At 38.8% G+C, this 11,091-nt stretch overlaps 1 protein-coding gene across 1 annotated transcript in view; it reads right to left on the bottom strand.

Moving 5' to 3' along the window:
• MID1 (midline 1) overlaps positions 1-9,951 on the bottom strand; it is a 387,109-nt gene extending 377,158 nt beyond the window's left edge. The window contains exons 1-2 of the mRNA XM_039504352.1: positions 9,882-9,951; positions 4,527-4,730 (exon numbers count right to left, since the gene is read on the bottom strand). The gene's annotated coding sequence lies outside the window, so the exon portion shown is untranslated. The remainder of the gene's footprint in view (positions 1-4,526; positions 4,731-9,881) is intronic.
• Between the last annotated feature and the right edge of the window lie 1,140 nt (positions 9,952-11,091).

Consider the following 11,091-nt stretch of genomic DNA (forward strand, 5'->3'; position numbering starts at 1 on the left):
CACAGAAACCTGTGTTTGACGTGTGAACTTTCACAATTTTAATCAAAGGGAAGGATTTTGATAAGGGAAGTTTTTTTACATTTCTTTGGATTTGGGGTTAAGCTACATAAAATGTTGGAATTAATAACAATTTTCCCTAGATTCAGCATTACGAGTATTACAATTCTATCCATTTTTACAAATAAAAACTGATGATACAAAAAAAATGGTAATTTTGCCAACATGAACAAAAGATTTTCCACCTTCACAGTTTTCAAGAATGGTAAGAGATATGGGCTGGCTCAGTTTGTGTGAAGAACAAGACTTACAATGATTATCTATTAACAGGTCTGACAGCCTCACTGGTCTGTTGGAATTATTTTTTATTGAAGGGCTTCATCCTGCAATTACTCCATGCAACTAACTCTCACAGGGATTTGAACATCTGGAGTTGATACAAGATACGGCTTATATTTCCTGGGCCACTGTGGTTCACTTTGACTTTGAAACTTAGTTCCCCTCACAAAAACTCTTGCAGAACCTACTGAAGTTTCACTGGAACATATTGAAGTCCCTATTTCAAGAACTTTAGTTTCATATTTTTGCTTTTTGAAATCTACAAAAAGTTTAAAACAATTCTACAGTGTGTGAGGGGAGCATTTGTTTTAGCTGGGTTTTTTTTCCCCCAACAATACTTAGCATTTTTCCTCCTGCTAGTAGCAATTAGATCTGAGTGAACTGAAAAATTGAAAAACAATTTTTTTGGTTCAAACTGAATTTTTCAGTGGGGGGGAAGGAAGACACAGGTGATTTGGGGTTATTTCCAGATGTTTACACTTTTTTAAAAAAGAAAGGAAAAAAACTAAATTGCTAATCAAAATGCCATTTCAAAATAAATTCAAAAGGATTTGTTGCAAAACGGCCAAAATAAACCATTTTGACTTTGAGCTAAATTCACCCCAAATTCATAAATAGTTTAGGTGACACAAAAAATGCTTATTTTAGTGAATATATTATTTGCCATAAAAATGTTGCCCCGCTCTAGTATCAACCCCAGTGCTGTTTTGATTACCCCGACCACACTGACTTTACAAATAATACCCAAGTTCAGCTAAGTTTGGTTTTTGTTTTTAATAAATCATGTCCTGGTAAAGCTACTGCTGTAATATAGCCTGTGTTTCTCTTTTAGTTAGGAGACTATTCACAAATGCTGAAATCCAAGGGATTTTTCAACTGTTGTGCTGAAATTCAGTGACAGAATTCTTCTCTAACAAATTTTAAAAAAAAGGTTTCTTCAAGCAGTTTCAGATAAACAGTAATTAGATGAGGTCGTTAGTGCTTTGGCAAATAACCTGTTGGGGCCTGACAGCAGCTCTTCTTAAGAGAGAATAAAACATTCTGATGGAGTGAAATAAGAAGGAGAAAAAAGGAAGACCATGTTAAATATTTACAACTTGTCTGCATGCCAGAAGAAAGATTGCAGGGGTTCTGGAAAAGGGCTCTTTCTCTACATGGCTTGCTGAGCCTTCAGATAGACTCTTTCTGTCAGCATATTTCAACAGTTTTCTTTATGGAGTCTGTCTGGGGCTGGGGGGAGAAGTACTCAAGTTGTTCTATCCTGCATCGTATGAACAGCCTTTCAAAGAAAAAAAAACAACCACGACCTACTATTATGTGCAATCATTTAGACAGCACTGCAAGTTTACACACCACATTCAGAATAAGATGCTTTCTCTGTGCCAAAGAGTTTACACGCACACTTCAAAAAAAAAAAAAAAAGCCAAGCTAAAAAGCATGTCTATTGCACTTTTAAAAACTGCAGCAGCAACTGATGCCCCCCAACAGCAGTGATGGATAGGGGCTGATGTCCCAACCACCGCTGCAGAGAGCACATAGGTGCTGGAAGTAGGGGCGTGGGGGGTGCCGCAGCACCCCCTGGCTTGAAGTGATTCCCATTATATACAGGGTTTATAGTTTGATTCAATGGTTCTCAACATGCCCACTATAAAAATCGCTCAGCACCCCTGAGAGAGCCTGTCTCAGCTGTGGCCCCACCACTTAATTCATGTACTTCAGCTCTTTAATTCTATGAAGTCTTTCAGGCTACAGACTTTGAATCCCCTTATATTTATTTAATTCCCAGCTTCAGTTTTCCCATGTCTCCAGCTTTCTGCAGTATCCTCAAGCTTCTCCTCTGCAATCCCTAGTTCCAGTCTTCCTTCCTAGCTACAAGTTTCCAAGTTCCTGTCCTCTTTTCACACACTCTCCCTGCGCTCTGCTAGCACCTTTTCTAATGACTCCTAACACTCTTCTAGCTGTTGTTACTATAATACCTCCAAAAGGCAGTAACCCTCCCAACTTCCAGCTTCTTCTGAAATCCTACGTCCTATGACATTTGACCTAGGCCATAGGTTAGTGAAGCTTGACTTATCTAGCAAGAAACTACAGTTGCTGACAAGGACTGGTTTCCATTCCCTCTTCAGAGAAAGGAACTGACAGACAAGAAATCAGATTCATTTACTGGATGCTGTGAGACTTTGGGCTGAGCACAAAAGTCAGGTCTAAACCTTTTGGTATTTGAAAAAAAGCACTGAAACGAGAACAAAAACACTGGAGGCAATTTACAGCACTGATTTTTTGAAAGCAGAGGAAGTGGAAGATTTAGTAATTTGTTACACCTCTCTCAGAAGGCAGTTCTTAGTCTTTTTCAGAATAATTAGATCTTTGTAGTCTAGCAAAATAATTCCTGTGAATTAGGTGTGGAGGAAAGGGTCTAGCCCACAGGAATGGGGGAATGAGTCTGGTACACCATAGAAAAATTAACTGCAGTTTACCTGGGGATGGTCATAGGGACAGACACAAGCAAAGCAACGACTTGGTGTCCCAGGTTCCTGTGCTCCAAAGGCTTTTCTTCACTAGGAAATCTTATGTTTAGCTACTGTCACATTTCATGATGTCAGCTAATCATGGTTAAACAATTCTGAACTTGACTGGTCCTTGTCTACACTGGCCAATCAGTCACGGGCACTTTGAGGGGACCCTAAACTATTTGTGAATTTGACTTAAATAAATGGAATAATATCAATTCCCAAAAAATGTTTTTGTGATTGAGGTGGCCATGCACAAAATGGCCAGAAAAGGAGGAAGTATTAGTAGTGCTTCCTTTAGAAGCTTTAGCTCAGTGGTTAGGGCACATACCTAAGGCAATTCCCCGCTCTTGCTGATGTGAAAAAGGGGATCTCCCACATTACAGACACACGTCTAACCTCTGAGCTATGGGATATTCTGATGTAGGAGTTAAAGTTGTTCCACTGTATATAAGTAATTAAACAGTTACTGGAGCAGGGTCTCCCAGCTCCTGGGTGAGTGCCTAAGAAGAATAGAGTCTCTCTCTCTCTCCCTCTCATTGACTAATTATTTATTCAAAGTGGAACAGCTTCAGCAGGACAGACTGAGAAAAACCCACCCTAGACTACCCTATGGCCTGGAGGATTAGGCCATTATCCTACTACAGTTCACATCCCTTCTCTGCATCAGGCAAAGTGGGGAATTAAACCCACATCCCAGCAGAGTGCCTTAGATCCTGGATGAAAACTTATCAAGGAGACACCATCACCTCCTCCCTATGAATCTAGCCCTTTAAAAATTCCCAGAAACAAAATGTTTCAGATAGAACAAAAGATTTCCTCAACCCAAAATGGACTTTGATTCAGCAAACATTTTTGGAATTTTCAAATTTGGTTCGACCCAAACTGAATTATTTTTTTAAAAATGTGACACCGAAAATGCATCTTTCACCCAGCTCTACTGCCATATGTCCCCCTTTTCTATAAAAAATGCTCTCTGGTTGAAGCCATTGGAAAAATTCTTTTTAACATAACTGGGAGCAAAACTCTGCCAACACCTCTTTAAAGTAAGTGTCCACATTGATTTAAATGGAAAGTTTTCAATTGATTTATGAAGTATGTCACAAAATGTCATTGAGTTTATCTTTTTCCATAATATTCGACAAAAGTCCTAGTTTCAGTGATAGGCATTTCACATCAGTTACAGCAATTAGCAAAAGTGAAAAGGGATATCCTGGAGTATCTGGCAATAGAAAGCAGGTATCACACATCCACAGTACTGTTAGAGCTTCCTGTAGCCAGACATTAACCAGAGTGTTGTGTTTGGTGCCCACTTTCCTGGGCTCCATGTACTTTAAGCCTCCTGAGTCTAAACAGATTGCACTTACTACTCCTGGGAGAGGTTTCTAGACACACACTCATTGGGAGATCCTTTGTCTAGCAATCCCTTTTTGAGAGCTGAGACCCCATGATTCAACTGCCTAGCCCTAATACTAGTTATAGCTACAGCAGAATTCCCGATAGCTTAAACAGACCCTCTCCCAGAACTCAAGCCATACTCTGGGTTCACAGTTTAACTTTTCAGGGTCACATGATAGGTAAAAGCAAACAGACACACAGGCAGACTTTGCACAGAATTCTGTTGTTCTCTACTTAGATAGAATGAGAAACACACACACATCTAGACAAAAATACATCTACCTCCATTTCACTGCCACAGTTTCCTCACCACTCCGAAACAGTCTTTCAGTCCACACTCCTCTAAGAAGTCCTGGATCCTTCCTTTCCTCCATGTCCTTGGCTTGTCATCCAGAACATGGATTGTCTGGTCTGGTCTGGTCTAGTCTAGTTCTCTTCCACCCGCCTCCCTCAACTTCTTCTGCTTCTGGTCTCTTCTCCCAGTATCTGGGGAGAAAGAAATGGTCTCTTTTATAATTTCACACCCCCTTTCTCAGGTGATCTCTATTTAACCTCATCAGGTGATCAAAGTCCCTCACCAGATGGTCTGTTGCTAATATTCAGCTCACCTGGGTAGATTGGCTGCCACCCAGAAGAACTAATACTTTGTCCAAGGGTGCTTCTATCTGAATAGAGGGTCATCAAGATTTAACAGCCCTCTCTAGTTAGCCCTGTGCCACCATCTCTTGGAATTTCTGTCCAACATGGAGATTAAAAGACAACAGAGAAGGCAGCAAGCCCCGTATTCAAAATGAAGTCTTACTTGTGTACACATAAATAGCTCCCAGTACCAAACAGAACTAGTAAACTTTGTATAGACAGATTCCCCAAATCATCATAGCAGGAATAGGAGGTTGCTATGTATTGTTTCTTTAAAAATACAAAGGGAAAATGTAAATTTTACAGATAACTCTTTTCTGGTAAATATTTTTCTTCAGCTTTTCAGTCTTATATAGGGATCAGAGTCTCTTATTAGTGTTAGTTTATTGAACAGAGGCATCCCCTTGAGAGAAGATTTTAGCTGTATACTACATGGCCACTATTAACCCCAACTACTCCCAGTGCAGTAAATCTGATTCCAAATTCCATTTTACGGACTATTATTTGCTTTACCTCCTACCTAACAGGGTGAGGCAACAAGTCCTCCCATAAAAGAATCTAGTATTTTACTCTTGCATTCAACATTTTAATGGCTAAGCCTAGTGCAAACAGAATGGCACTTCTGTTAAAAAAGGTGTACCCCTTTCATGATTCCTACATTTATATTAGCAGACCAAAGAAAAGTACCAGTACGTTGTTTAAATGTGCTGTTTTTACTAAACTGTTCTTAATTATTTAGGTATCTAAAAGTCATAAAAACCTAATGCTATATATCACAATACAGGCCCCTTGTAATTAACATACCATTTAACATTGCACTTTTAGTAAAAGTGAAAAGAGAGAGATGAGGTGCTAGTATCTGGCTCTTTTCAAATACAGTAAGTCAGGTTCAAGAGAGAAGAGTTTGTGTATCCTCAAGAATACTGTTAAACAATTACTAGGCTGTGCTCTTTCAACCAATTATATAATGAAGAATGTTAATGATTTCTCAAAGTAACTGTTCCTGTTTTTTTAACTCATTAATGTGTAATAAACACACACAAACAGCTATGTCCAGTGCTGTGCCAGCTGATAAAAGGAACCATCATACACATAACTGACCATAATACAATTGGCTGTTTGCTCCAACTCCCTCTGCCCCTTACTTCATGTTCTCCAACCTCTTTTCACCTGCTCTCTTCCTTAGTCTTTCAATCTAGCTCTTCTAATATAACCCCAAAACAGGATTGAAACAACAGAGCAAAAACAAAAACTTACATGACATTTGCTGATCATCATCTGTTCAGTCTGCTTGTGTGTTATATCCCTTTCCCTTTGTCTGCCTTGTCTATTTATATTGTAAGCACCTCTGGGCAGGAACTCTGTCTTATTCTGTGTTTGTACAGTGCCTAGCACAACTGGGTTCAGTTCTTTCCTAGGTACTACCATAATAAACATGTTTGTTTGTTTTTTAAATTAAGAAGCTGGAGACAGTAGGTGTGTCTATCTTTAATAAATGTAGTGTTGGTAATTGGATATGGTGTAAACACCTACGATGCTAGCCATCTTGTATTGGTGAAAAAAGTAATTGCACCTTAATTCTAGGCTGAATTTGTAGAGTTTCAACTTCTAAAGATCTTGTGATGCCTTTGTCTGCTAGATTAAAACGCCTTCTCACAGAAAAAGTAAAGCAAGGTCTGATGGCTGGAGGCTAACGCTAGACAAATTTAGACTAGATATAAGATACATTGTTTTACTTGAGATGGTAATTCATAGATTCATAGAGTTTAAGTTCACAAAGGAACATTAGGTCATCTAGTCTGACCCCCTGTGCATCACAAGCCGTTACATTTCACCCCGTTACCCCTGTCTTAAGCACATCTTCCAGAAAGTCATCCAGTCTTGACTTAAAAAGAATTCACCACTTCTATTGGCAGTTGATTCCAATGGTTAATCAACTTCACTGTTTAAAAATGTGCCTTATTTCTAATTTGAATTTGCCTGGCTTCAGCTTTCCATCATTGGTTCTTGTTATTCCTTTCTCCACTGAGTTAAAAATCCCTTTAGTACCTGGTATTTTCTCCCTGTGAAGGTACTTATACACCATAATCAAGTCACCTCTGAGTCTTCTTTTTGGTAACATAAACAGATTGAGCTATTATGTCTTCCTTCTCCCTTGTTGTTAATATTAATTGTGTTGGCTATCTGGTCACCATTAACCTTTTTATTGAAGACTGGAGCAAAGTAGACTCTTGAAGCCATCAGTTATGAGCTCTCTTTCCTTGCTCAGTAGAGGATCTACACTTTCCTTTATCTTTCTCTTGCTCCTAATGTACTTATAGAACCTCCTCTTATTACTTTTTATGTCTCTTGCTAGCCTTAACTTTTCTGACTTTGTCTCTACATGCTTATGCTTTTCTTTTGTATTCCTCCTTAGCAATTTGTCCATGTTTCCATTTTTTGTAGGGTTCCCTTTTGATTTTCAGGTCATTAAATAGCTCCTGATAGAGCCACTTTGGCCTCTTAGTATTCTTCCTTTCTCTTCTTCATGTCAGAGTAGTTGGTAGTTGTGTGATTAATATGGTCTCTTCAGAAACTGCCAGCTCTCTGCACCTCCTTTATCCCTTAGATTTTCTTTCCATGGAATCTTACCTACCAGTTCTCTGAGTTTGTTAAAGGCTGCTTTTTTAAAATCTATTGTCCTTATTCTGTTGCTCTCACTCCTTCCTTTCCTTAGAATAATGAAATCTATCCTTTCATGATCACTTTCACCCAAAATTGCCTTCCACCTTCAGATTCACAACCAATTCTTCCCTGTTGGTCAGAATCAAGTCTAAAATGGCTGTCCCTCTGTTTACTTCCTGCACTTTCTGAAAAAAAAAGGACCAGTCAAGTTCAGAATTGTTTAACCATGATTAGGTGACATCACGAAATGTGACAGTGGCTGAAACATAAGATTTCCTAGTGAAGACAAACCTTTGGAGCACAGGAACCTGGGATGCCAAGTATATCCCTATGATTGTCTCCAAGTAAAGTGCACTGAGTTTTTCTATAGTGTACCAGACTCATTTCCCCATTCCTATGGGCCAGACCCTTTCCTCCACCCCTAATTCACAGGAATTATTCTGCTAGACTATAAAGATCTAATTATTCTAACAAAAGAGGCTAAGAGCTGCCTGTGTGAGAGAGGTGTAACAAATTACTTAAATCTTCCACTTCCTCTGCTTTCAAACATTCAATGTGCTAAATTGCCTCCAGTGTTTTGTTCTTGTTTCAGTGGTGTTTGTTCTTTCTTCAGACACCAAAAGTTTTAGATCTGACCATTGTGCTCAACCCAAAGTCTCACAGCATCCAGTAAATGAATCGGTTTTTTCTCTGTAGTTCCATCCTCTGAAGAGGGAATGGAAACCAATGTCAGCAACTGTCGTTTCTTGCTAGATAAGTCAAGCTTTCATTAACGTATGGCCTAGGTCAAATGTTTGTTTCTGAAAATCTTTACAATGTCTCATGTGGGCAGCCAGAATTTTAGGCTATGAAAATCACTACTAGCATTTGAAAATTTAGGCTGAATAGAAGTCAATCATAATTGTAAATCATATTTTCAAATGTGTATGTCAGCGTGCTCATGTTGAAAATTGCTTCCCTTTGAACTTTCATACCTCTCAGCTTAGTACAGTAGTATAGCTTGTTATTAAAACAAGTACCAGCTTGTTTTATAGATAACAGGAAAAAACCACTTAGTACTGTTCCAGACCTATGCTTGGAGGGCTGGCCCCCAGAGTCGCAACTTCGCCAGACAACAGGATTGTACTATCTGTGTAAAACAAGAGCAGGTCTGCCTCTATTAACCAAGGAATGATTGCTGCTATGCTGAGACTACTCTCATTGGGTGCTGGGTGCTCTTTTTCTTCTCTTGCAGCCCTATTTGAGCTAGTTTTTGTTCCCATAATTGGGTACAATTATTCAGTGGCCAATCTGAATGTAAATATCTGTCTTTACTGGAACATTTTCCAAATAGACAAATCTGCTTTTAGAATACTAATGTAAACATAGCCATATTTCCCTCCTTTCTTATTCCAAGTACAGTGCAAGAAATTTGAAATTACATCTTTAAGAAACCAACATTCTTTTGACAAATGATATATTATTTCTTCATTAACATAAGTACTCATGCATACGGTAAATCTATAACAGAGTTAGCAGTTGTTTATGAATGGATATTTGCTTGTGGATATAGCATTTATGTTTAAACATGAGAGCTGCTGCACTGATTATTTTTATATCTTCTCCTGGGTTTTTCATTTCATTTAGCAGCGCAGAGATTATAGTTATGATTCTCCTCTTGCTTACACCACTGTAGACTGGGAGCAGCTCTTTTAAAGCCTATGCAGTTACACCAATGTAAGACTGGTATGATTGAGTGGAGAATCAAGGCCCGTTTTTCTAGCAACTGTACATATGTTCACAATGCATTACAGATGCTTAATATACTTTGTTCATTTTGTGAGTATATATTTAGAGTTTTGACATACAAAATTATATACATGAATAATTCAACAAATCTCTTAACTATAATTTAGCTGAAAGCTGAAAGAATACATCATCAGCAGAGCTAAATTAACTGGGCTCTTATGACTTTTAAGATTCAATTACTGACATAAACAAGATCTGAAATTCCTCCACATAGCATCCCACATAAACATCAGCAGAGCAAGAGGCTGAATATTTTCTTATACTGATTGTCTGTGAGTGCAAAGAGGATTTCTCAGCTATGGTCATGTCTCATTATCATTCACAAGGATAATAAGATAATAATAAGGATAATAATATTGGTGAATTAAAATAGCCAATTAATTCAATTGCTGACCTTGAGATACTGGTGTGAATTTATATTAACAAGTTAGCTAATTGTCTCACATAAAAAGGATAACCAAAAAAGCAGTTTACTGAGATTCTGCTAATGCCAGTTTCCAGAAAGAAGTCTGCAGCTCACAAGAGTTATACTTTATTTAACTTTACCTGTCTTGCTTTTAATTGGTCCTTGAGGAACAAGTTACCAAGCAATGGATCCAGTCACCCCATAGGTCCTGTAACCAGGAGTGCAGAGTTCAGCCTTAATTCTATGCTTCATAATTAAGCAACCAAGATGAATACACATACACAGAGTGAAACTCAAGATCCCTTTGTAGTTTCACATATTTCCGAAGTATATTTTGATGTTCAGTGATGTATAGAGGGCCTTTTCTTTCCCTTCTATCACATAAAATAACAGAAAGATACGGACATTTTGAAAGCCAATGTTCTGTTGTCAGGGGCGGCTCTATGTTTTTTGCTGCCCCAAGCATAGCAGTCAGGCGGCCTTTGGCGGCGTTTCTGCAGGAGGTCCGCCGGTCACGCAGATTTGACGGTGGTTCTGCGGGTGATCTGCTGGTCCTGTGCCTTCGGAGTACCCGCTCCCGAAGCCACGGGACCGGCGGACCTCCCACAGAAACACCACCGAAGGCTGCCTGACTGCCGCCCTCATGGCGACCAGCACACCGCTCCCCACCCCCGCTTGCCACCCCAGTCACGCGTTTGCTGCGCTGGTGCCTGGAGCCCCCTCTGTCTGTTGTATGTGTACAACATGGAAATTAACTTAAATACCAAGCTTTTTAGGGTTTACTACAGTATTTTTTAAAAAAACAGGCCAAATCCTGCTGTCAGTTACCTCAATGTGACAATCTGGAATAAACCCACTGCCATTTCTGGAATCACTCCAGATTTTCACTGGTGTAACTGAGTAGAATTTGGTCCATGTGGTTTAACTGTGTGTGTTCCAGTTCAGTGATTTCTATTTTCATTGTGTTTTTACAGCATGCCTCTAGTTATTTTCATAATTTTTTTCATTGTTCTAATTCAATCCATACATTTCAGAGCTAGATCTAGCCTTCAAACCCCATAAATGTGGGGCTGTTGGGATCTGTAGTCTGAGCTAGGACAAATACATATAAAGAAATTGACCGACCACAAAATTGGATCTAAGTTTAAATTCCAATTCCATAATGCTTCCCTTTGAAGTTTGTCTTATTCAGGCCTGGAGTTCTAAATCACATCCATCTCTAGTTTAACCCCTTTTGATTTTTTTTGTTTAGGTCCTTTAATTTTTCTTTTATGGTGTGTTCAGGAAGTTTATTTTTGTTAAATAGTGAGTTATAAATAAGAATTCCAAACTGATTATGGACTCAAAGAT

This window comes from Mauremys reevesii, linkage group 1 (genome assembly GCF_016161935.1).
Source record: "Mauremys reevesii isolate NIE-2019 linkage group 1, ASM1616193v1, whole genome shotgun sequence".
NCBI lineage: Eukaryota > Metazoa > Chordata > Testudines > Geoemydidae > Mauremys > Mauremys reevesii.